Genomic DNA, 26,515 nt, shown 5'->3' on the forward strand with positions numbered 1-26,515 from the left:
GCTTTCCATCTCTCAGTACTTGTTAGAGCAAAACCACAATGATACCACTTTATTATGTTTTGGTGGCTCAAGATTTTGTCAAATGCTCTAGATTTTTAAATGCAAATACTAATTCTCTAGATTTTTAAAAAAAGTACGCTTTGAAATTTGGAGGCAAATCCTCACTTTTAAAGCTCCAGATTATGGCCCCCATCTTAAACACAATGATGAACTGTGCCTGTGTTTTGTCCCTACTGCATGAAGACCGCCTTAAGAGCAAGGGTGTTCATTCTTTGAGGGGCTCCTGCCTGGTCTCACTGGTAGTATCCTTGGTGGGAGGAAACTTGAGGCAGGTATTCAAAGGGGCATCTTTTTCCTGCTGCAGCTTCTTTTCAGCCCTTTATTGAACCATCAGGAGAGGAAACAAGCAAGCTTACTTCAGAGTTTGGGTTTGAGATTTTGTCTTGAACTACCAAGTCACAGTGACTTTCGGAGCTTCGGTTTTCTCATCCATGAAATGGGTGGCATTTGAATAATGACATTTCCCTCGCTGGGCTGTTAGAGAGTTAAGTGAGATAACATATGCCTGAAAACACCCAATTTGCTGCAGAAAACGGAGGAAGCACAGCTTGAAGGAGCTTGTTCTTTTCCTAATCCTTCATCCTGGGACATGCAAGGCAGCGCCTCCTGCCTTGATGGGGAAGCCGTGGATCTTTGGGAGCCTATTAGCTGAGCCAAGTGGAGAGTTAAACATCCAAACTGACAAGAGGGTGCAGAGCTATTTCAGAACACCCCACTGCCCCTGCAGATGGTCCTGGGCCAGAAGGCTCTGGAGCAGGGGGGCAAGGGGGAGGCAGCCAGGTGTTTGTTGTGGCAGCAGAGATGTTAGAGGAAGAGTTCACTTGTCCACCTCCCCGCTCTCCCTCGGATTTCTACTCCAGAGGGGGCACTGCCCAGCCCTGACAGATGTGCAGTCTGGGAAGGTTTCCAGGTACAGTGTTGGGAAAGTGGGCAATTAACCCCATGCCAGGACCTGCTCTGGCAAGATGCAAAGTAGGTGAGTGTGTCTTGGTGTTTTTTGGCTCCCCTCCATCATGTTTCCTCACCTTCAACCAAAAACCCTCTACAAGGTAGGGGTCTACACTCCAACTTAACAGCTCCTATCTCTCTCCCCAACCTCTTAAAACTTACCCATCCTGGTTCCATTTTCCCCGGGGCTTTATTCCAACCTGCTGAAGTGATTAATCCAATGCAACAATCCATTCCAAGAATTCAGACCCTAATGTGTCTCCCCCCCTCAAACCTTGGGACTTCCCATGTGAATTACTCTTGGTAGAATTTCAGCATCACCACAGGTCAGAGAGGGAGCAGGTGCAGTGGGTTTTTCATACAGTTTGGGAGAGTACCTGCCCTACCCATGGGAGGGGACAGAGCAGAGAAGTCAAGGAACTCTGCCACTTGCTAATTGTGTGTCTCAGCTTTGAGCATCCAGGATTAAATGGAAATAAGAGTAAACAGTCACAGAGATGTGCACAGATCCAGATGGTACCAACATGGAAATGAGACAACGTGTTTCCTGCACTTGTCACAACATCTTTTCACCCTTCTAATGGTGAGCCACATTTGGACGCCAGAGGTCAACCAAGAACTCCACTCACTGGAGGCCCTGGATAGTGGAGTATTTAAAGTACTATGGTGTAGGGGCCTGCACTAGTGTTCAGGGGCTACCTTGACAAAGGACCACAGACTGGGTGGCTTACACAACAGAAATGCATTGTCTCATGGTTCTGGAGGCTGGAAGTCTGAGGTCAAGGTGTCAGCACGGTTGATTCCTTCTGAATGCCACAAGAGAAGGGTCTGCTCCTGGCCTCTGTCCTTGGCTTGTAGATGGCCTTCTTTCCCCTGTGTCTCTTCACATCATCTTCCCTCTGTGAATATCCATCTCTGTGTCCAAATTCCTCCCTTGTATAAGAATGCCAGCCATATTGAATTAGAGGCCCACCCTATTTGTTATGACCTCATCCTGACTAATTATATCTATAATGATCATATCTCCACATTAGGTCACATTCTGAGGTACTAAGGAATTAAGGCTTAAACATATGATTTTGTGCGTGTGTAGAGTGGGGAGGACATAATTTAACCCCTAACAGGGCTACACATGGCTCTGTTGTCATACAGGCTTGAATTCCAGTGATAGGGGACCTTCTTTAGATGAGTCCTTCAATGTTTCTAAGTCTCAGTTTCTTCATCTGTAAAACGGGGACAAAGGGGCTCTACCTGGGAGGGGTATTTTCAGGAAGAGCAAAGACATTCTCTATAAAGCATTCAACTTAAGGCTTGGAACAGATGAGTCTTCAAGGGACACCAGTTGTTATGATTATTCCAAACATGATGCCACATGGGGAACTCTCCACACTACCCTAAAATAAGGACACCTTAGGGCATGTTACCGGGGGATGAGAGGCCAGACCCAACCCTCAACTGTATATCTAACCAAGTCTCTTGCAGCCCAAGGTTCAAGGAAATGCTATATTGAAAAGAATGACAATTTCCATTGCAATGAGGATTCCTTTGGTAAAGAGGCAAAAGATTTATGAGAGCAAGGAATATGAGACAGAATTAATCATTCAGATAATACAATGAATGCTATTTTATGTTTTTAACAGAATAAAGATTTTTTTTTCCCAAGCAGACTCTTTCTTGAATCTTGGTTTCTTTTGTCTTTGGAGAGAGCCAGCAGCTCAGGACTGAAGTTCTAGCAACTTGGAACAATTCTCTGGGAATCCTCCCATCTTGCCCATTTCACTCTCATTTTCAGATATTGTGAGTGACCAAAAGGGAACAGATTCCTGCTGAAATGTGTCTCCAGTCCCCCAAACCTAAAGGTCTCCTGTCTGCAACAGAAAAGCACCACAATGGCCATGTTCCTATCCAGTTAGGAGCCTGAGCTGATAAAATATTTCCTGCCAAGAATAGCAATTCAAGAGAAAGAGAGAGAGATTTTCTTCTTCAAAAGTATGGAAAAAAGGCTTTTAATCAGAGAAGCAGATCTTTCTTTTTATTACTGAGGATAATATGATATGAAATTCTCCTCAAAACTGCACATAATGAAGGCAAAAGGAATCATGGGAAAATTCCCTTCTGTTTCTGTAAAATTCTGATGGGAAAGGGAGCATCATGAAATGTTTGGGTTAGTTAGTCTGAATTAGTATCTACCTTTTCTCAGGAGAAGGACATTCTCTTTTTAGTCAAAGAAATAACCTGGCTGCCTGTGGTAGGCTGAATAATGGCCCCTCCAATATGTCCATATCCTGATCCCTGGAAACTGAAAGTTACCTTAGATAATGTGATAGTTAATTTTTATGTCAGCTCAGCGAGGCTATGGTATCCAGTTATTGGGCTGAACACCCATCTAGATGTTGCAGTGAAGGTAATTTGTTGTTGTCGTTGTTAATTTTTGGATATGATTAACATTTACATCTGTAGTCTTTGAATCAAGCAGATTACCCTTCATAATGTGGGTGGGCCTCATCCAATCAGTTGCAGGCTTTAAGAGAAAGGCTGAGATACCTCAAAAAGGAAAGAACTCTCCTTAAGACTGCCTTTAGGCTCGGGCGCCTGGGTGGCTCAGTTGGTTAAGCAACTGCCTTTGGCTCAGGTCATGATCCTGGAGTCCCAGGATCGAGTCCTCCCGCATCGGGCTCCCTGCTCGGCGGGGAGTCTGCTTCTCCCTCTGACCCTCCCCCCCCATGCTCTCTCTCTCTCATTCTCTCTCTCTCTCAAATAAATAAATAAAATCTTAAAAAAAAAAAAGATTGTCTTTAGGCTCAAGACAGCAACATCAACTCTTCCCTGGGTCTGTACTGTACCTTGATAGCCTGTCCTGCAGATTTTGGACCTGCCAGCCCCCACCATCATATAAACTAATTCTTTAAAATTAATTACCTATCTATCTATTTACCTATGTATCCATCTACATATCCTATTGGTGCTATTTTTCTGGAGAATTCTGATTAACACATATGGCAAAAGAGACTTTGCAGATGTGATTAAGTTAGGACTCTTGAGATGGGGTGATTATCTTGGATTATCTGAGTGGGCTTGACATAATCACAATGATCATTATAAAAGGAATGGAGAAGTTAGAATCAGAGAAAGTGATGTGCTGACAGGAGCAGAGATTGGAGTCATGTGCTTTGAATATGGAAAAAGGGGCCACACACTGAGGAATAGAAGCAGCCATCAGAAGCTATAAGTGACAAGGACACAGATACTCCTCTCAGGGCCTCCAGAGAAACCAGCCCTGCTGACGACTGACTTGACTTTAGGTCTTTCGACCCTGTAACTGTAGGAGAATAAATTTGTGTTGTTTTAAGCCACTAAGTTTGTGGTAATTTGTTACAGCAGCAATAGGGCACAAATACAGTGACCCAGAGCTACCAAAGGGAATGTGTTGAGTATGTGACATTAAAAGTGTTTTTAGAGCTCTGTATTTTTAAATATGTATAATTATTGCTGTTAAGGATTCATATTCTTACTATGTAAATAGCTCTTATAAATAATTAAAAGGGTAGACACCTCACAACAAAGAATATTAATGAGAAACTTACAGAAAGGATGGCAATACCAAATAAACACCATAAATATCTTCGCTTTGCTGATGATCCTGGATATGTAAGACAAAACAATGAAATACTATTTTTTGGCCACCTAATTAACGAATGTCTTAGGTGATAATACTCACAGGGGAGAAGGCTGTGGTGAGGCAATACTTTCAAACATGCTAAGAGAAGTGTAAATGTGATCATTCGGAAGTTATCTTCACAACATATATCATGGGCTTTGAAAGTTTGTATATTTTCACCTACATGTTCACTTGAGGAATCTAACCTAAGAAAACAATCAGGGATGTGAACAAAGATGAATGTACAAGTGGTACAGCACTCTACATGATATAATGAAAACAATTGATAATTGTCCATCAATGTAACAGTAATTAAGGAAATCATAGCAAATATTATGCAACCATTAAATAGAGTGTTTTAAAAGTCTCTGTTCTGGAGCGATGCTAGCAAAAATAATGGAGTAAGAGATTCTAAAAGCCCACCACTCCATAAAAGCAGTGAGGAAAAAATGGCAAAAATGGTCAGAATCTATTTCTGACAACTTAACTAAAAAACAAAAGCAAACAGCAACCAGGGGAAAACTTAATCAAGAAAAGTGGCTGAATCTCCATAAAACAGTGAGCTTTGTCATATTTTAACTAACCCTGGTCCATTCCCTGCTCCTCAGCTCTGTGGTAGCCTTGAAAATAACAGCTCATAATCCCAATACTAGTTGCAGAGAAACAGAACAAACCTCAAGAGTTGTAATTATTAGTTTTGAGCAGTCTGGTGTTTCCCTGGAAGACCAGCTTAAAAGGCTTGCCATTACTTTACCTAACTCAGTATTCACCCAGTTCTAAAGCAGCTACATGGGAGCATTTGTCAAAAATATTTACAGGCAAATGTTTTAGCTGCTGCTGCCTGAGGCAATGAATAACGGTTGGGCCAACAATAGATTAATCATAAAGCTTGGGAGGAAAGGCAGGAGAATGAGATGCTTTGGGGAATAAAGGGTTTGAAAAGCTCCAACCTATTCCTGGGAATCTAGAAGGCCATGTACATTCACAGGGATGTGCACATGCTCAGGGAAGAACTAAGGAAGCCCTAAACTCTCACCTCTGCCTGACCTTGAGATTCTGCACAAACAAGTGAAGGCTAAATCATAGTTGTAAATTTCCTGGCTGATTGTTGAAGGCATGTCCTGATACACCGTCTATCTTCAAAGACTGGGAAACTTCTTTATGCCAGACATTTAACAAAATCTCTGTCTAATCATTATCTCACCACTAAGCTAATAGAACATAGACTTCAGTGGCCATACATGACATAGAATACAGACTTTACAAAATTGGTTTAGAAAAGCCACTAAAGAAAAAGCCACCACAACAAGCAGCAATGAACCCATGGGAGGTGTGATCATCTGATTTCCAGAGTTTCCAAGTTATAATATTCAAAATGTCCAGTTACCAACCCAAAATTACAAGTCTTGTAAAGGAACAAGAAAGTATGGTCCTTATAAAAAAAAGTAATCAATGGAAATAGCCCCCATGAAGTCAAGACATCGACCTCACTCTAATCAAAAGACAGCCATTGGCAGCATGGGTAAAAAAACCAAACCAAAACACAAACATCCAACTATATGCCGTTTATGAGACAACAGAGAACCCAAATACATGAAGGAAAAAGGACATAATAGAAGGGAGAAATAGACAGTTGTAATAGTCAGACATTGATAGTCCACTTTTGACAGTGGAGAGAACAAGCAGACAGATGATCAGTAAGAAAATAGCAGATTTGAATACTATACAGTGGCCAGAACTAACAGACACCTATAGAACACTATACCCAAAGTAACAAAATATACATTCTTCTCATATGCATATGGAACATTCTCCAAGATAGACAATATGTTAGAGCACAAAGGGAGCAATATGTTAGAGCACAATGTGTTAGAGCACATTCTCTAGGATAGACAATATGTTAGAGCACAGTAAATTTTAAAAGATTGAAATTATACAAAATATCTTCTCTGGCTATAATGGAATTAAGCTGAAAATCAAAACAGAAGGTAATCTGGAAAATTCACAAATAGGTAGAAATTAAACAACATGTTCCTAGATGACCAATGAATCAAAGTCACAAGTCACAAAGGAAATTAGAAAATACTTAAGAGATGAAAAAATGAAAATACAATGTATGAAAACCTATGGGATGTAGCAAAAACAGTGCCAGAGGGAAGTTTATAGATGTAAATGCCTACAATCAAAAAGAAATCCAAAATTAATATCTTAACCTTCAACCTTAAGAAAGGGCAAAAATAAGAACAAATTAAACCCAAAGCAAGTGGAAGGAAGGAAATAATAAAGATTAGAGCAGAGATAAATGAAATAGAGTCTAGAAAAACAATAGAGAAAATGAAGAAACCTGAAAGTTGATTCTTAAAAAGATCAAAATAATGGACAGAACTTTAGCTAGACTGACCAAGGAAAAAAAGAGAAAACTCAAATTACCAAAATGAGGAAGGAAAGCAAGGACATTACTACTGACCTTACAGGAATAAGAAAGGATTATAAGAGAATACTATAAACAACCATATGCCAAGGAATTAGGCAACAACTGAAATGAACAAATTTCTAAAAACATACAAATTACCAAAACTGACTCAACAAAAAATAGAACATCTGCACAGATCTATCATAAGTAAAGAGATTGAGTGAGTAGAAATAGTAGTAATAGTAGTAGTAGTAGTAGTAGTAATAATGATAATAATAATAATAAAACTTCCAACAACAACAGAAAAATCCAGGACCAAATGTTTAAGGAAAAATCAACACCAGTCCTTCTTAACTTCTTTCAAAAAAATAGAGGAGAAAGAAACACTGCCTAACTCATCCTGAGACTAACATTACCCTAATACCAAAGCCAAATAAAGACATCACAATAAAACTACAGACCAATATCCCTTATGTATATAGATGCAAAAATCTTCAACAAAAATTAGCAAGCTGAATCTAGTAGTATATAAAAAGGATTATTCACCATGACTAAGATTTATCCAAGGAAGACAAAGGTGGTTTAACATAAGAAAATCAATCAATGTGGTACATTCCCTTAATAGAACCAGGGGGAAAAAACCCACATGAACATTTCAATTGATGCAGAGAAGGCATTTGACAAAATCCAACACTCCACAATAAAAACACTCAACAAACTAGGAACAGAAGGGAAATTCCTCCATTTCATAAAGGATATCTATGAAAAACCCACAGCTAACATCATACTTAACGGACAAAGACTGCAAATCCTTCCCTCTAAGATCAGGAACAAGATAAGGATTTCTGCTCTCATCATATCTATTCAAATTGTACTGAAAGTTCTAGCCAGGACAACTAGACAAGAACAAGAAATAAGAGGCATCCAAATTGGAAAGGAAGAAGTATAACTATTTCTATTTGCAGATGACATTATCTCATATAAAGATAACCCAAGAGAATGCATAAAATAGTTAGTAGAACTAATAAATGAGCTCAGCAAAGCTGCAGGATACAAGATCAATATGTAAAAATCAGTTGTATTTCAATGCATGAACAATGAACAATCCTAGAATGAAATTAAGAAAACAGTTTTCTTTACAGTCTCATAAAATGTAAATAGTATTTAGGAATAAATTTAATCAAGGAAGTGTAAGATTTTTTTAAGATTTATTTATTTATTTGAGAGAGCACACACCAGTGGGGGGAGGGACAGAGTCAGAGGGAGAGAGAGAATCCAGAAGCAAACTCCTTGCTGAGCACGGAGCCCAATGCAGTGCTAGATCCCAGGAGCCTGAGATCAAGACCTGAGCTGAAACCAAGAGTCGGCTGTTAATTGACTGAGCCACCCAGATGCCCCAGGAAGTCATATACACTGAAAACTATAAAACATTGTTGAAAGAACTTTTTTGAAAACGTAAGTAAATGGAAAGACATTCATGGATTAGAATACTTAGTATTGTCAAAATGGCAATATTCTCCAAATTGCTCTATGGATTCAATGCAATCTCTACCAAATTTCCAACCATCATGTTTGTGAAAATGGACAAGCCGATCTTAAAATTCATATGGAAGTACAAGGGACCCAGAGTAGCTAAAATAACTTCACAAAAGAAGGCCAAAGATGTAGAACTCATGCTTCTGGATTTCAAAATTCACTATAAGCTACAGTAATCAAAACACCATGGCACTGACATCAGGGTAGACTTACATATAAATGAAATAGAGTTGAGAACCCAGAAATAAAACCATACATCTGCAAGAGTGTCAAGACCATTCAGTTTGGAAAGGGAAGTCTCTCCAATAAATGGAATTGGGAAAATTGGATATCCACATGTGAAGAATGAATTTGCCCCTTATTTTATACCACATACACAAATTAACTAAAATGGATGAAAGTTTAAAATTTAAGAGGTAAAATTATTAAACTCTTAAAAGGAAAGATAAATCTTTGTGACCTTGGATTAGGCAAACATTTTCTTAAATATGATACCAAAAAAGCAAGCAACCAAAGAAAAAATAACTAATTTGGACTTCATAGAATAAAAAACTTTTGCACATTCAGGGTACAATAAAAAATGAAAAGATGACTCATAGAATGGGAGAAAATATCTGCAAACTATGTATCTGATAAAGAGCTAATATTCAGAATATATGAAGAACTCTTATAACTCAGCAACTGAAGGATAAATAACCCAACTGAAAAATGGACAAAGGACCTGAGTAGACATATCCCTAAAGAAGATATGCAAGTGGCCAACAAGCACATGGAGAGATGCTTAATATAAGTCATTAGGGAAATGCAAATCAAAATCACAATGAGATACCATTTCATACACACTAGTATATATATCATTACATAAATGGAAAATAGCAAGTGTTGGCAAGGACAGGAAGAAATCAGAGCCTTTGTACGCTGCTTGCAAGAATGTAAATGGTGCAACCAACTAGGAAGACACTTTGGTGGTTTATCAAAAAGTTAAACATAGAGTTACCTTATGACCAAGCAATTCCAATCTTAGATATATATGCAAAATAATTGAAATCATATGGCCACACAAAAACTTGCACACAGATGATCATAGTAGCATTGTTTATAATAGCCAAACAATGGAAATAATCCAGATGTTTATCAACTGATGAATGCATAAATGAAATGTGGTATATCCATACAATGAAATATTATTTGGAAATAAAATGAAATTGAAGTATTGATACATGCTTCACTGTGGATGAATCTTAAAAACATTATGTTAAGTGAAAGAAGCCAGTCACAAAAGAGCACATATTGTATGATTCCATTTGCATGAAATGTCCAGAATAGACATTTCCATAGAAAAGAAGATTAGTGGTTTTCAGGGACTAGAGGGATGGAGGAATGGAAATGAATTCTTAATGGATATGAGGGTTCTGTTTTAGGTATTGAAAATGTTCTGGAATTAGCAGTGGTGGTTGCAAAAGACACCAAAAACAACTGCATTGTACAGTTCAAAGTGGTTAAATTGGTAACACTTAAGTTTTGTGAATTTTATCTCAATAAAAAATTTTAAAAATAGTACTGCATTAAAGTAAAATTTGTCACTTAAAACTATTAAATGAATTTAAAAGAAAATTGCCATGACACAGGAAATACCTTATTTAGTAAAATTACGGATATATCAGTTCCCAATTATATAAAAAATCAAATATGTGTGTATAAGCAAAAAAAAAAAGACATAATGCTAAATGTTAGTGATGATTATCTTTGGGTGTTAATTTATAATTTTCTTCCTTATAGCTGACCTACATATCTTTATTTTAAAATTATCTAAGTGAACATTATTAATTTTTGTTTTTTAGTTACATAGGTAATGTGAATATTCTCACTTTAAAAAGAGAAATAAAAGAGTACAAACAAAAATTTCACTGCATCTTCCACCTGCCAGTTGACCAGCTTAACCCTAGTGTCATCATTTGATTCATGTCTTTCCAGATCATATTCTCTTACAGAGGTATATGCATACTTATTATTCTGCAGTTGTCCCATCTTACCCATGCATCTCAGAAAGCATTTGGTGCTCTCATGGAGCTCTAGCCCCTCATTTTTAATGCCTGCATGAGACTCCACAGTATCAATGTAATGCATATATTCAACCATTCTCTTTTTGGATAAAATGCTGCTCATCATTTCTGAGTTTTTGCTCTACAAACTTTCTTGGTTGTGCCTCTTTGAGCATGTGGGAAAGGATCTTCCCAAGACAGCCATTGAGCAGTGGCATTACTAGGTCATGGGTTCTATGCTCTTAAAAAGTGTAATGGACCTTACCACACTGCCCTCCAGAAAGAATGTCCCAATGGCTCTCCCACCTGCAGTGTATGAAATAACCTGCCCTGCCATTGTGGGGGTTATCAATATTATCTTTGCCACATATTCCTTTATAATTAGAAAAGAATTAGGCATTTCCAATGTCTTTTCCTTTAGCTTGGGCATCAGTAACCACAATGGGCACCACTGGACAGAGGGATTCAAGTTTTAACACTGGTGCTGACTGATTTATCAGGAGAAACATCACTTATCTCATTTTCCTTAACTGCAAGTGAGAATAATTAGAGTGATCCTTGGAAAAACAGTAATGAGTCTGATATCTGTACAGTTATTTGCAGTTTGCAAGGTGCTTATGATCCACAAAACCACCCTGTGAGCCTCAAGGCACTTGAGCAAAGTAGTGCTAGATCCAAATCCTGATTTTTCCCCTTACTGACAAACTGGGTAATTGTAGACTCCTTGCTCAGCTTCTCTGAGCTTCCATGTCCTTGTTTGTGCACCTCATGGCTGGTGTGTAGATGAAGTGAGATGATATGCTTGACACATAGGATGCCCCCATAACAACCAAATGGATTATATTAGCAGTACACGAATACACAGCTTATTGTATTATGGAGGGTTAGCTTCTTTTTCTTCCTGCTGCAGTGGAAGGATGAAATGTGGTTTACCTTCACTTCCAGGCAGATCATGCCCAATCTGCCCTCAGACAAAGAGGAATATGTCCCTTCACACACATGTTCTTTACAAGCTTGGTTGCTAATGTTTTCTGTTCTGAGTTTGATGGGCCACCAAGTTCTAGTTGAAAGAACCAAGTGAGAGAATTGTCTTTGAGGATAGCAGGAGAAGGAAGGCAGGGACTCCTATCCCAACCTCAGTAGAGAGAGAGTCATGCATTCCACGCTTGGGAAAGGAGCAACAGAGAGCAGCTTGGAGGGACCATGAGGTCTGGGATGGTGGACTTCTCCAGAGGAATCCTCCAGTGCTTAAGATTTAAAGGGCTTGTGATATCTTGGGGGCTTTTGAAGACCCCAGTAAATTTGCACACTCAGGGATGGGGGGAGGGAAGATACACATCTGTAGCTCTAGCTGAACAATTGAAGGGAAGATATACTTATATTATGTCTTTTGTTTTGTCACTGCTTTGTTTTTTTAAGTCTACTTCATTTATCACAACTCTTTTTCAGTTATGAATTGTCTACCAATTCAGTTATGAATTTAAGACTACCATTACCAAGTTATCATAAATTTTCAAAATTCTCTCAATTATTTGTGAAGATGTTCTGGTAGAGCGGAGTCCAATGAATTCTAAAGCATGGTACACAGGCCATCAACAGCAGAGGAGATGGTTATTCGAGTCCCACAATCATTTCTTAGTAGTTACTTATTTTATTTATTTTTTGTAGTTATTTTTTTAAGATTTTATTTATTTATTTGACAGAGATAGGGAGAAAGCACAAGCAGGAGCAGAGGGGGAGGGAGAAATAGACTCCCCGCAGAGCAGGGAGCCTGAAGTGGGGCTCATCCCAGGACCCTGAGATCACGACCTGAGCTGAAGGCAGATATTTAACCAACTGAGACACCTAGGCGCCCCTAGTAGTTATTTTAATATGTACACATATACATATTATTTATACTGGTTTTCTGTTTGTGATAGTGATGTGAAATTTCCTTTGTACATGAATTTATTTAAGTAGAATGAATCAATTAAAAGTAAAAAATTAGGTGAACAATAGGACACGTAGCTCTAGGATATCGCAACAATTGTGCAAAGATTAAGGTTTTGGGAAATCTTACTGCAGGCAAGAGCAATCCACCATGCATGTTCATAAATGAGTAGCATAACCTGCTCTTAATCCTCTTTTGGGCCATGTGGAAATAGAATAATAAATCAAAGCAATTCTCATTTAAAATCTCCTCCACTTTACAGCCATCTCTTTATAGTTTTTTTCCCTCTCTTTGCCATGTGGCAGCGAAGTCCTCTCTTACATTCCATACCATCCAATCACCTGTCTCCTCCAAGTGAATTTCTTAAGGAGAACACACATGTTACCCTAGAGAATGTGCTTGTCTATCCCAGATCCAAAAAGCCGCCCTTTAGAGCACCCCCTGCTCCCTGATCTGAGCCTTGGTGGAGAGCTGGCTAAGAGCTTTCAACTTGTTCCCACTGGTTCCATTTTATAAAATTTTATCAAATGATCTCACCAGGAAAATTAAAATAATTTACCTAGCACGTCCAAATTTACAGATATAAGGACATGTAACTTCTGGAATATTTTTTATTTTTACACATTATGGTTTTAATTAGAAATATTAATTAAACACATATGGTAACCTAAAGCTGTCAATAGGAAAACATAATATTTGTTAAGGATAAGTTATGCAGTGTGTTGTGTGACGTGGCACAAGCATAAATATCCTGGTGAAAAGTTCATGTTTAGTTGCAAACACTTTAGGCTTGGAGTTTGCAGATGTGAATTCTAGTCCCACCTTTGTCCTGATTGTCTAACTATAGGCAAATAAAGCACTTCTCCAGTGTATGCCCCAGTTTCCTCATTTGTAAAATAGAGGAGCCATGACTTCCTTCATGTGAAGGTTGAGAGGGTCAAATAAGAAATCTTCTGGTGTCTTGCAAAGTCAAGAATGTCCTCTGGATGCCTCGCCACTGTGTTCCAGCCCTCCTTTTTCCTACAGCCTGGCTCACAGGTCGAGGGAACAGATGAAGGGTTTGCGTCCTCCAGCTCCAAATGGAAAGGCAAATAACTCACAGCAGGGCTGAGAATTCCAAATATTAAGAGCCTTCTTGTGTTTGTTGCTCCTCTCCAGTGCTTGGCAATAATGTAAGGCAAATATCAGGAACCCAGTGGGGAATTAATGCTAAAAAAAAAAAATCCTGGTGTGCTCTGGTGTAATTAAGCAATATAATTAACATCCTCTGGTTGAAATCAATCTACAGAGGACACAGGCCACCATTTCAGAGAGCAAAGTTACCAAAGTTCATTTGTTCCTTCTGAGGTTTATTCATATTTTATGTTTTATGTCATTCTGCTTCAGGAAAACAAAACAAAACAAAATGTGTGTATGTGTCTATCTTGCCCTCCCCTTCTATAATTTCCTTGAGGGAAGATGCCGTGTTATGTTCATCTTTGCTTCCCTCTGGGTACCTATCACAGTCCTGACATGCGATTAGTCTTCCCCAACCTCAGGGAGGTCGAGTGTCTCCCAGTACCTACCATGGGAAGTCCTTACTGTGGACAGAATTTACAGGCATCTTCAGTTGATAGAAATGGTTTTTCTAATTATGAATGAAATAGGTGTTCAATTTATTAACAATATGGTGCACTAGTCCCTGGTAAACGTGGCTTCTCAGAGTGGTACTTGGGGCCGACTGGGCATTCGTTCATTCGACAAATATTTATTGAGAATCTTTCATGTGCTAGGCAATGTGCTGGATGGGTGGGATAAATGAGGATAAATAAGGCTGCCAGGGTCCTGGCTCTGTTGAAGCTTATATTCTAAAGGGGACAGAGAGAAAGGAGAAAACACTTGTCATAGCTGGTGGTACCTGTGATAAAGGACACCAAAGGGGGGCAGAGGGTGCCTGGGGAAGGCCTATCTGAAAAAGGGACCTGAATGAGGTGAGGAAGAGAACCACAGAAAGATCTAGGGAAGAGCATTTCCAGTTAAAGGGAATAGCGTGTCCCAAATCCCAGGATGAGGACCAGCCTGATGTGAACAAAAAACAGAGAAAGATCAAGTTTGCTAGAACACAGAAGAGGGGAACAGTGCTGGAAGAGAGACAGATGGCATCACATGACAGGGCTGTATGGGCCATGGAACAGAGTCTGGAGTGCATCCTACAAGGAAAGGGGAGCCCTTGGAGGGCTTTGAGCACAGGAGTTCTGCAATTTGATTGGTCCCTTTAGAAGATCTCTCTGACCACTGTGTGGGGAAATGACCGCATGGAAAACAAAAACAGGCAGTGGACCTAGGACGCTGGCGGAGGAGGGAAATTGTGGAGCAGATGGTGGAGGTGAAAATGGAAGTGAAATGATATGAAGCATATTCCTGGCCCGTGTGAGAGACCTCCCAACCCCAGGTATTTACAGCTCTAAGATTCTATGATTTCATGACCCTTGAGTTCAAGTCTCTCTCTCCAAGTTTGGGTCCAGTTGTTGTTCTGACCATGTTTCTTATAGCAAAGTCATGCAGGGATGAAAACTCATGACACTTCCTCATCTTGAACCTGAAAACCAGAGTCTCTTTTTGTATTAGACACACCAGTGTCATGACCACAATCTCAGGCCACCAACTCAGGTGGGCAAGAAATATATATTTACTGACCTATTCACTAAATGTGGAAAGCAGAACAATGACCCCTAAAAGATATTCACATCCTTGTCCCCAGAGGCTGTGACCATATGGCAAAGGGGACTGAAATTTGTACATGGAATTAAGGTTGCTTATCAGTTGACTGTAAGATTATTCTGGATTATGCTGGTGGGCCCAATGTAATCATAAGTGTCCTTAAAAGTGGAATAGGGAGTCAGAAAGGGAGATGTGACTATGGAACACTGGAGTGATACAAGGTTTGAAGGACTTGACCCTCCATTACTGGCTTTGAAGATGGAGGAAGAGGCCTCAAGTTGATTTGGGGAGGCCTGCCGAAGCTAAAAAAGCCAAAGAAGCAGACTCTTCCCTAGAGTCTTCAAAAGAAATACAGTCCTGTAGACATCTTGGTTTTAGCACATTCAGAAACAGTATCAGACTTTTAATCTTCAGAACTGTAAGAATTTGTGTTGTTTCAAGCACTAAATTTGTGGTATTTGTTACAGCAGCAAAGGAAACTGATACACTGAACTTCATCATCATTATTTGTCTCCTTTCAACTAGGTAGTAGAAAATTATACTCAGTTAATTTGAGATTTCCTTTCCCCCCAGGATTGTTGCTAACTGCTAGGGGCAGGGCTAATGGGTGGGGTATCTGGTCCTTGGTTGTCATTGATTCATGCTCGTGTCCTCTAAAGAAGTGTACGGTATTGACTGATTCTCAGCTGTGACCGTGTCATCCTTCATTCCTTTTTTTTTTTTTAGCTCTGTATTTTATTTCATTTTATTTTTTAATTTTATTTATTTTTTTATCATATTCAGTTAGCCACTGTAGAGTACATCATTAGTTTTTGATGTAGTGTTCAATGATACATTAGTTGCATATAACACCCAGTGCTCATCACAACCTGCCCTCCTTAATACCCATCACCCGGCTACCCCATCCCCCCAACCCCCTGAAACCCTTCACTCCTGACCTTAGGGCCTCTCCCAGTCTGGCTTCTGCTGTTAGCTACTTGTGTATTCCTCACAAAGTGGGGAGGGGTGGTGAGGGAGAGGCAGGGGACAGGGGAGGGGATAGGAATGGCTGCTCTCCAACCCGACTCTGAAACCCCAGCAAATGCTGGTGGGCTGTGTGTGCCCTTTCTGCCTAGACATGCCCTGTGGCTTTCACCTCTACTGCTCCTTCTCCATGCTGGGTACTGGAGAATTCCTAGTGAGAGGCCCCAAGAAGGGAGGGGGAGTCTCCTCTGGTCTCAGATCTCCTCAGGTGGGAGAGCTCCTCTTAGGAAGACACCAGCTTCTAACCCCCTTTATTCCCATCCAAATCTCTCTCTCTCTCTCTTCCAGACTAGAGAAGTTTTATATCGTCAGGGGCCGCAAAATCTGCCTGAAACTACCAAATATTCTTCTAAATCTGTTTTAAGCCTGAACTTTGCTTATAAATCAGATTCCTTTGCTCGTTGATCCTGATGTGACACCCCTCTCTTGAAGACTGGATGGTCCATGGCTTCCTGCCTAGTGGAGAGGGCTATGAGATAACAGGAAATATCTAGGAGGGGGAAACCTTGATTAATAAATACCTCCAGATATCTTCCCTCTCTATCAGTAGTGCTATCGGCCAGTTACTGTCACCTTCACAAGAAAGCAGGCCTGACCACCATGATTATGCCTGGGATGGGATGCTGACCCATTCGTCAGGGGACCAGGGAAGTATGGGGTGCCTAGGTGTGAGCAAAAGCTGTGGCAGAGTCATCAGGAAGACCAGACTGTCCAGTCTGGAATGTGAATCAGGAATTAGGGAGTGGCCCAGTTGGCTGCCAGTGATTGGGGAAGAGAGAGGAACCACAAAGAGAAGCAGAGACACAGAAGCTCAGAGCAGGGAAGAATAACGTGAATGGTCCAGAGTGTCTCTTGTAAGGGAAGAGCCTGCAACCACAGGTCCCTGCAAGCTTGTTGGCCCAAAGCGCTGACAACAGCCTTTTCTGGATGCCAAGAGATTCCTATTCTCCTCAGGCTTAGGTGGGATCCCATCACTTGAGGCAGCCAAATGGGGCTCTAACACAACATTTCAACATTTCATTTCCTTGATTCCAAAGACCTTGTGTCCCCCCCCAGATTCATATGTCGAAGTCCTAACCCTCAGTACCTCAGAATTTGACCTTATTTGGATGTAAGAGGTAATTCAGGTTCAGTGAGATCATGGGGTTGGGCACTCCTTCAATGTGACTAGTGTCCTTACAACAAGAGGATGTCTCTCTGGACATATCTGGATGCAGACATGTCAAGAGAGAAGACCGTGTGAAGACAGATGGCATCCACAAGCCAAGGAGAGAGGCTCTGGAGGAAGCCAACCCCGCTGACCCTTTGAGCTCATAGACTGTGAGAAAATACATTTCTCTTGTTTAAACCAACTTGTCTGAGGTACTTTGAATGGCAAACTAATGCAGGCCTTAAAACCCTTTTCCCTGTGGTCATGTGGTCAAGGGAGAGTGGCTCCGAAGGGCAACAAGAATTTTCTTTTTTTTTTTTTATTTTTTATTTTTGCCAGCTCCTGCGAACTACTTTGGAAAACATTCCTCCCTCCCTCCTAGATGGAAACTGGTGGCCTGTCTCCCAGCCTCCCCCTACCCCATTCTTCCTTATGCTTCAATTTCCTGATTGGATTTCTAAGCCTAAAATGCTTGATATCTTTATCTTGCAAGACCAATCAAATCTTTTGGTGGGGGGAGAAAAACACATCTCCAAACCATATCCAGAGGGGTTGCTTCTTTCAAGCTTTGGCTCTGATTTCAAATCCTCCTCAGCCACAAACCTGGTGCCATGACCCCTCCAGATACTTCTGGGGCAACAAGTCCTTCCCACTGCCTCTAGAACAGTGTTCCAGAAGCATCAAACCTTCATTGCTGGGTGCTCACAAGAGGGTGTTAGGTGGCATGCAGAGAGACATTTTCCATGTTGATGGTTATGTATTTATTTTTATGCATAGTGGAAAAAAATAAAACCAGTACATCAGACCTGTGATTTCAGGTACTGTTGTTTACCCTGAGGCTAACACAGGTGTTTGAATGTACTAAGTGCTACTGACACAAAGGATATGGCAAAAATCGGGCATAAGAACAGCCGAAGCTTTGGGGACTAAGAACGTCACAGCCAAGCAAGGGCAGCATTGATGGCTGGGACAGGAGAGGGGGCGGGTGGGCCACAGGCTTAGGAATGGGCGGCTTGGGAGGTGGCGGGCACGGAGGGGCAGGAGAGGTTTCCTGTGCACCCCCGGGTCTCCGTTCCTCCCTCTCTGTGATTGCCCCCAGACAACCTGACCTCCCGTGTCTGTGTGGCAAGGCTCCAATACATGTGGAACGCTGCCAGGGAACTTGCAAGGGAAGCCAGAAAGGCCCTCGGGAATCCTTGCTGCCGTTGTGGGGGCTTTTGCTTCCAAATAAGTATGTGTTTCAGAGGCAGGATGGGGCTTCATTTTTCCCAAACTCCCTGGTCTTTTCAGAGGCTAACAACCTCAGCTGTGAAATGAATTTGACTCCCTCTGTTTACTCATGAGACAAATGCAAGCCCTTTACCAGAGCCCAGCCACTCAGCAGCACCCTGTGGGGAACACAACTGTCGCAGACAACGACAGAACCCACCCCGCTGAGAAGCTGAAGGTAGCATCCCAACGAGGGCATGGAAGAGAGGAGGCAAAGACGCAGGGGGTACCTCCAAATGGTCAGTGTGCGGGGCGTGGACATTCAGGTAAGCGTGGAGGCCTGTGTCCCCAAGCACAGGGTGACACACCAGCAGCCGGGTAGGCGGGGGCTACCTCTCCCTGTGCAGCTGAAAGATCACTTAGCTGCAAATAGTTATGACTCCCTCATTTGACTGAGTTTTAGCTTGTTAGTTCTAAGGAGCTGTTAAAAAATTGAGTATTATGGGAAAGCATGCAACTGTGTGGGCCTTTTCTGATGTAACTGTACGTCTCCGGCTATATTCATCCAATGGCATTTAAGGCTCATTAAATTTTGAATCCTGTGTCACCTGCCTTCGGCTCAAAATAGTTCTCCGTGTGCCTTTTGTCTCTCAACTCCATTTTAATGGAAATTGTTCCCATTCACCTCTCTGTTCCCTTCTTCCTGCTAGCGACCCCCGATCTTTAATGATCTCCAGTGCAGAATTATTCACTCTGTGAACCTGTCATTTGGAGAATATGCTGGACCTTGACGGATGTAAACAGCGGATGGTAAAAATGCGAGGGGCACTATTAGAATGTTCCTTCCCCTCCTCCTCCGTGTTCTGGCCATACATAGGGATGCCACCGCACCTGCTCACTTGCAATGTTGCCACTACTGGTAGCTTTGTCAGAACCTGGGTCATGTCTCCTGTCTTAGCACAGGAGAGTTCCAGGGTCTAACACAGGAGGAGCACACACCCCACCTAAAGGCAACAGCCATTAGTCATAATAAATAAATCTCACATAGCCCTTAATAAGCGCAAGGGATTATTCTGAGTGCTTATAACTGGATGATTTAGGGAACTGTCCCCCTCCCCCTTTGCTGTAGATGAAGTGACTGAAGCACAGAGAGGTTAAGTGAATTGCCCAAAGTCACACAGCAATTAAGTTCAGATTTGAACCCAGACCATCAAAGCCAGAAGCCATTCTCATAGCCGCTCCCCTATACCCGCCCCTACACCTCTCCAACTGATGATTTCCACCTCATATCAGACAAGAATTGCAATGTTTTTGTATTTTTTCTGAGAATCCAGAAATCTGAACTTTTATGTGAAATGTCCCAGTTTTTAAAAACTGGCAAGGAAAATCATTTAAAAAAGAAAAACACTTCGGGGACCAAGCAAAATGCAACTATGAACAGGAACTGGTGTGTGTGCCTCCTGTGTAGAGTCCTCTGGTATAAATGAACTCTGTAAAGAGAACCAGGTAGCCATCAAATTCAAACCCATCTGCTCCGACAAGAAACCTTCTTCCCTTGGAGCTGACAGAGAGCCCAAAGAGCGGGTGGATCCCAGGGCTGGAACCTAGGCTGGATAATCCGAAAGTCACGGTGCCTCCCAGAACAGGCAGCTTCTCCAGTCGTGACTGTTCGCTGCTTTAAGAAGGGTTCAGGGAAACCGCCTTTGCGATTGGTTGACACCTGCACTAGGCTCAGTCCCTGCAGCAAGCGTAGCAACCAGCACCAGAAATGTCAGCTCTCATTAGCCGGCATATAAATCTGCCTCCGTGAGAAGTGGGATGAGAGAACCACAGAGAAAATGCCAGGAAGCAGGAACATATGTTGTTCACACAAAGAAAACCTCCGACAATGGGCGTCTTCCTCCACAGCCCAGGCACCTGGAACAGGAAGGCTTTGTTTTGCCTCAGCCCTCGGTGCCCCCGTAACAGGAGGCTGGGCAATGTGTTCCATCATCCATTGTGGGAGGTTCTGCTAAGTGTTTGCTGACACGGCTGAAGAGTCGTAAAATGTCATAAAGAGTAAATGACTTGATAATGCAAACCAGTAATTAGGATGTGGTACATGTTTATGCTATTTACATATTTTAACACCCTGGTATTAACGTGTCTTTCCAAATAGCGCATAAATGCTCTAGTCTTTGTGTAATTTATTCCCAGCTGCCACAAACAGGAATCTCTAGAAGCAAGTGCCCCTTCCCCTTCTTTCATTATTCTGGATCTGCATTCCTGGAGGCCCACCTGGCAGGAAAGTGGCCAGTGGAATGCCCTCTGCAGGATACAAGGGTGTGGCTACCATTGGGGGAAACTCAGGAGAAGCTCTGCCTTTTGTGAGAAATCACTGTCTGAAGGGGCTGGAGGTAGTTGGCGTGCTGATACATAGGTAAAAATGACTCTCAAAAAAAAAAAAAAATCTCTGATTTGTAGAGTTTGCCAGTTACCATGGAGTAAACACTCCCACCATGGCCAATTTCAAGCTTCCAACACAGAACACGGAGCTGTGAAGAGATGCACATGGTCAGCTCTTGGGAGCCAAGCTACCTCTAGCACATCATTGGTTGGAGGTCATGGGCCTGGTATCTAATTGACTTCAGCCACTGCCTTAGCCCCTCTCTGCATGCAGATAAACATGATGGGACCATAGCTATAGAGTTATGCTCCATTCCATATCTTTCCCAAGATGCCAAGACCCAAATCTTTTATTGTGCAAAAGAACTTTAGTTGGGGAGCTGGTAGGAAATCACACTGCCCTGCTACACAATTAGGGAAACTGAGGCCTGGAGTGGGAAAGAATCACACAGCAATCTGCCATCAGCATCGGGGGCTGGAACTCACCTCTTCTTTTTTTTTTTTTTTTTAAGATTTTATTTATTTATTTGACAGAGAGATACTTAGCGAGAGGGAACACAAGCAGGGGGAGTGGGAGAGGGAGAAGCAGGCTTCCTGCTGAGCAGGGAGCCCGATGTGGGGCTCGATCCCAGGACCCTAAGGCAGACGCCTAATGGCTGAGTCACCCAGGCGCCCCTGGAACTCACCTCTTCTTATTCTCAACCCAATGCTCTTTGCACCAGAACCTTTTTCCTGTGCATCCTGATTCCTGCCCAGTAGACACAGTTGTCTTTTGTGCCTTACCAGGTCCCCTCCCTCATCGCATCCTGTGTGTGTGAGTGTGTGTGTGCATGGGGAGCCCTGCATGGGGATGATGGTTGCCAGGTAACAGGAACGCATCATGGCGGGGAGCGGTCTTCGACCGATACAGGTAAATGGGTGCAGCAGGGAATAGAGCCTCCCTGGAGGAAGAGAATTGGCAATGTCTGGTGTGAGGGTCCTGAGTCAGAAATGGGGTATATGACCCAAGGAGGAGAGGCTGGGGAGACATTATGGCTGAAACAGACCTTGAAGAGGAGCTGGTCCATGCCCATGTGTACTCAATAGGGAAACCGAGACCCGAAACTAGGAAAGGACTTGCCTAAGCTTACACCGTTAGTTGCTGTCAGAATGAGGGCCACTGGCAGTGGATGAAGCAGGATGTGGGGCTCCCACTGAACCTCACTGAATAGGAAAGAAGCCTCATATGACAAAGCAGTCCCAAACACCAGGTGCTGGAAGTTTAACAATAACCTCCATGGCTGCATGTCTGGAATGAGTTCTGCAGTGCTGTCCCTGCACACCATGGAGCCTTCCCACCCCTTCCCATGCCAACCCTCGGGGGAAGAGAGAGAGCCAGGGCAGCGAGATGGTTGAGAAGAAATGATGCTGACGTCACAGGGTTGGGGGGGCAAGAAGTTCCGAGGGGTCACTCGGCTGAACAGATGGCCAGCAGATATTGGTTTCAACCCTCACATGGTTGAGTAAATAATGTTTAAGTTTTTCTTGCCAGCCTGGGGAGCCGAGCAGATCACACTGAGTGGAGGTACCTCCACCTCCTGCCCGCATCATCTGCTCTTCCCGGGGTTTTCATTTCCTACCCTGTTTGTGCTTTAGAGCATGGCTGGCTGGTCAGGAAGCCTGTGCCCTTGGAGGCAGGAGTATGTGTGCAGGAAGAGGGAGGGAGGAGGAGGAACAGGGCAGGGGGGCGGGGGCAGCCTGGCATTTGATTGCAACATGTGCCTGGATAGCACCTGTCAGGTGAAATCACAGTCAAGGACATCACAGAAAAATTGCCTGGGGGGTTGGTCGTGTTTTAATTCTTGGTAACAAAGAACTTCACAAGACAAAACCAAAGGGGTGCCCTTGATCTGCCTGCCAATAGGATGGTTTCTCCATCCATAGATCAAAGAGCTGGATCTGGTGAAACTTCCAGCGAGACTCCTGTGTTCTAACCCTGACTCTGCCACTCGCTGGTCTTAGGCATTTCCCTTAATCCCTCAGGGCCTTGGTTTCTCTGTGTGTCCAATGAGGATGTTGGCATTGGCCTGGACTATCTTCAAGCGGAAGACATGTTTGAATGAATGAAGTGTGCATGGATGGAAGAGGAAGAAGCGAGTTGTATGTGGTGGATTAGGCCAAAGAGTCTCTGGTGCAAAAATGGATTCACTCAACCATCATTTCTAGTCCCTACTTGATCAGGCCTTAGGACACAGAAATGAAGAAGGCACAGCCCCATACCCAAGGAGCTCACCTCTGAGTGGGGAGACAGATAAGGGAACAAAAAAGCACAAGAGTCAGACTGCCCAAGATCACATTTCTGTTTGTCACCAAAATGCTGTGTAACCTTGGGCTGGTAACCTCTGTGCCTCAGCTCCCTCATCTATAAAATGGGCATCATAATAGTAGCTACCTCACTGGGATGTGTGAGGACAAAGGAAATACAAGCAAAGCCAGTAACAAGGTGCTCTGACCTATGGCAAAGACTCAACAAATGTCAGCTCTTGTTATTACCAAGTGTTATGCCAGTGATAGCTCATGATACTGGGGAGCACAAGGGGAGAGACTCACCCCAGCCTTGGTGGGGGGATGGTCAAAGAGGGCTTGTGGAAGTAGGGGCTCAGCTGAATCTTAAAGAGCAAGCTAAGAGTCATCCAGGAGAAGAGCAATTTCATTCAACAAATACTATGGAGCAAGGACTTTGGCAAGAGCAGAGAGTAAGACAGACAGGGTCTCTGTTTTTTTGTATCTCTCATTCTGGATCTGGGGTCAGCAAACCTGTTCTATGAAGGGTCAGACAGTAAATGTATTAGGCTTGTGGTCCATACAGTTTCTGCCACAACCATTCAGCTCTGCTGTTGTCCCAGACCGCTGTGAAAGCAGCCACAGACAATACAGAAATGAATGGGCATGGCTGTGCATTCATAAAACTTTAATTTTGAGGATGTTAACTAGACTTAATGTGGTGATCATTTCGCAATGTATACAAATACCAAATCATTATGCCATACACCTGAAACTAATATAATGTTATATATCAATTATATCTTAATAAAAACCTTCAATTTTGAGCACTGAAATTTGAATTTCATATCATTTTCACGCCATGCAATATTACTTTTCTTTTTGACCCCCAGACATTTAAAAATATAAAAAAATTCTAATCTTCTGGGCCATACCAAAAATAGCTCATGGGCTAGATTTAACCCACAGGCCATAGTTTTCAGAGTCTCATTTTAAAGTAACAACAGACACAGAATCAATAGAAACATGAAAATATTGGGTAGCACTAAGAAGATAATTACTCCTAATACTGTGAGGCAATAATGAGGAGGAAGGTTCTGATTTAGTTCAGGTGGAAGGCTCTATGAGGAGGTGAAATTCAGGCTGAAATCAGAATGATCAGATAAAACCAAATATTCCAAAGTCTGGACCAAAAGAGGATCCACTCAAAGGTAGGCTCAAATCCTTGATATTTTGAGAGCAGAAAGACAGCCAGGATGTGCCTGGAGCATAGGAGTTGTAAGAGAGAGAGAGGAATTGGCTGGAAAAGAGAAGGAAGATCCAGAAAAATAGAGAGTGAAAGCTGGAGTTTATAAGGAGCCTACCTGTGATTAATTCAGTATCTGTGGAACTGGCCTTGGTTTGATTGAAGGAAAATATTTGAAAAGGGATTCACTATGTAAATACCTTTTGTGGTTTCTTTTTATATGTAGGGACAAAAGGAGGGAAAGTATGAAATCATGCTGAAATGCGCAGCATTGGGCATCATTATCTATGGGCCCTAATGAATTTATTTCTCCCACCGAGGACGGGGTCAAGCTGAGTTCTGCAGGAGCTCCAGGCATGGACCGTGCGTGGCTTCTTACGTGTATATAAGTCGTTCACCACAGCACAGTGGAAACGTTGGACTCTATAGCTAGAGCCCCCTTGCATTGAATTTTGCTAATGCCTGGCTTAGCTCTTGGGTGGTGTCACCAAAATAGGATGACGAGATTGCTTTGGTCAAAAAGTCAACTTCCAAGATGGGGAAGGGGGAGACGGTTCTGGCATTTGATGCTCTTCATAATGATATGGGTCTTGGCCCCCTTCCCCGTTGGGTCCCTCTCACTGACCTTGCTGCTCTGGTGGAAAAGACAATTAAATGTCTCCGAAAGAATTTTTATAATAATAATTTTTTTAAAAAACTGTCAAAAGAGGCTTTTCTACACATCCCAGGGTTGAAAATAGGACAGAGGGGATACCTCCATGCTTGGACAGTTGTACCAGATGACTCTTTAGATTCTGAATGTTGGGAATCTGGAGCCCCACCTCTCTTCACATGCACGCACACGCATGCACACAGGGGCACGCAAGCGCTTGGACGACTCCCGTGATTCCGCACTAAGTGGTTTGCAAGCCATCCCCAGTTTAACTTGAGCTTCAGCAGTTAAATAAGTATTTTTTTTTCCCCATTCCACAGCTGTTGCCATCTGCCTAATTTCAATCAATTAACTTTTGCTTAAAAACATTAAGTTTCTTAATGCTGCAGCATTGGGCCAATTGTACGGTAAATCGTGAGTGTGAAGGTGACAAATCACTCACATTTGCCTTCCTGTGGAACAAAGCCACCTTCAGAGCAATGTCTTTGTAGGAACTGCAGGTGGCGAGGGTGCCCAAAGGCCTGGGATGTCTCCCCCCCACCCCGCCCCCCTGCCCCACGGTCACCAGGCCAAATGGCGCCCCTCTGGGCAGCACGGGCAGGCGCTCGCAGGGAATTGCTACACAGGCAGATTGGGTTTTTCCATGGAGAGACATAGCAAGGATGATTTTGAGACCAAGCATTGGAAAGACAAGGGGAAACGTGAGAGCTTGAGCAGAAGGTAGGGGAGGGGAGAGGAAGGACCATTAAAAGTCTGAGGAGAAGAGGGGAGGCCTTTCTGCAGCGGGAGCCCCCTCAGCCCACCTGTCTCCACCTCTTGGGCCTGACCGCCTCTAGTCAGTCTGCAACCCGACCGGATCCTGAAGTTGGGCAAGCACAAGGTTTTCTTTCAACTTCAATCTAAGCACCACCCCCCATGAGCCTTGGTCTGTGTGGTTCCTGGTGCCCAGCCCTGCCCATCTCCCAGCCTTGTCTCCCACTGACCTCTCACTTGCTCTGTCCCGGCCACACTGGCCTGGGAGATACTCTACCAATAGTCCCCGCAAAACTTGCCTCAGCAGACCCTGTGCTGCTTGCTATCCCTGCCTGCATTGTTCTTACTCCAGAGAGAGCTGCCTCCTCCCCGTCTCCATTTCTGCTTGTCCTCTAAGGAGCACACCTCTGCCCCATGTCCAGCATCGTCTCCTCACTCCTTTATCTATGACTAAAATTCCTCCTCCCATCTGCCCATCCGCTGCTAAACACCAGTGTGCAAAACTGCCCAGCACGTAGTAGGTGCATAATAAATGCTTGATGAAGGCT

This window comes from Halichoerus grypus, chromosome 15 (assembly GCF_964656455.1).
Source record: "Halichoerus grypus chromosome 15, mHalGry1.hap1.1, whole genome shotgun sequence".
Lineage (NCBI taxonomy): Eukaryota > Metazoa > Chordata > Mammalia > Carnivora > Phocidae > Halichoerus > Halichoerus grypus.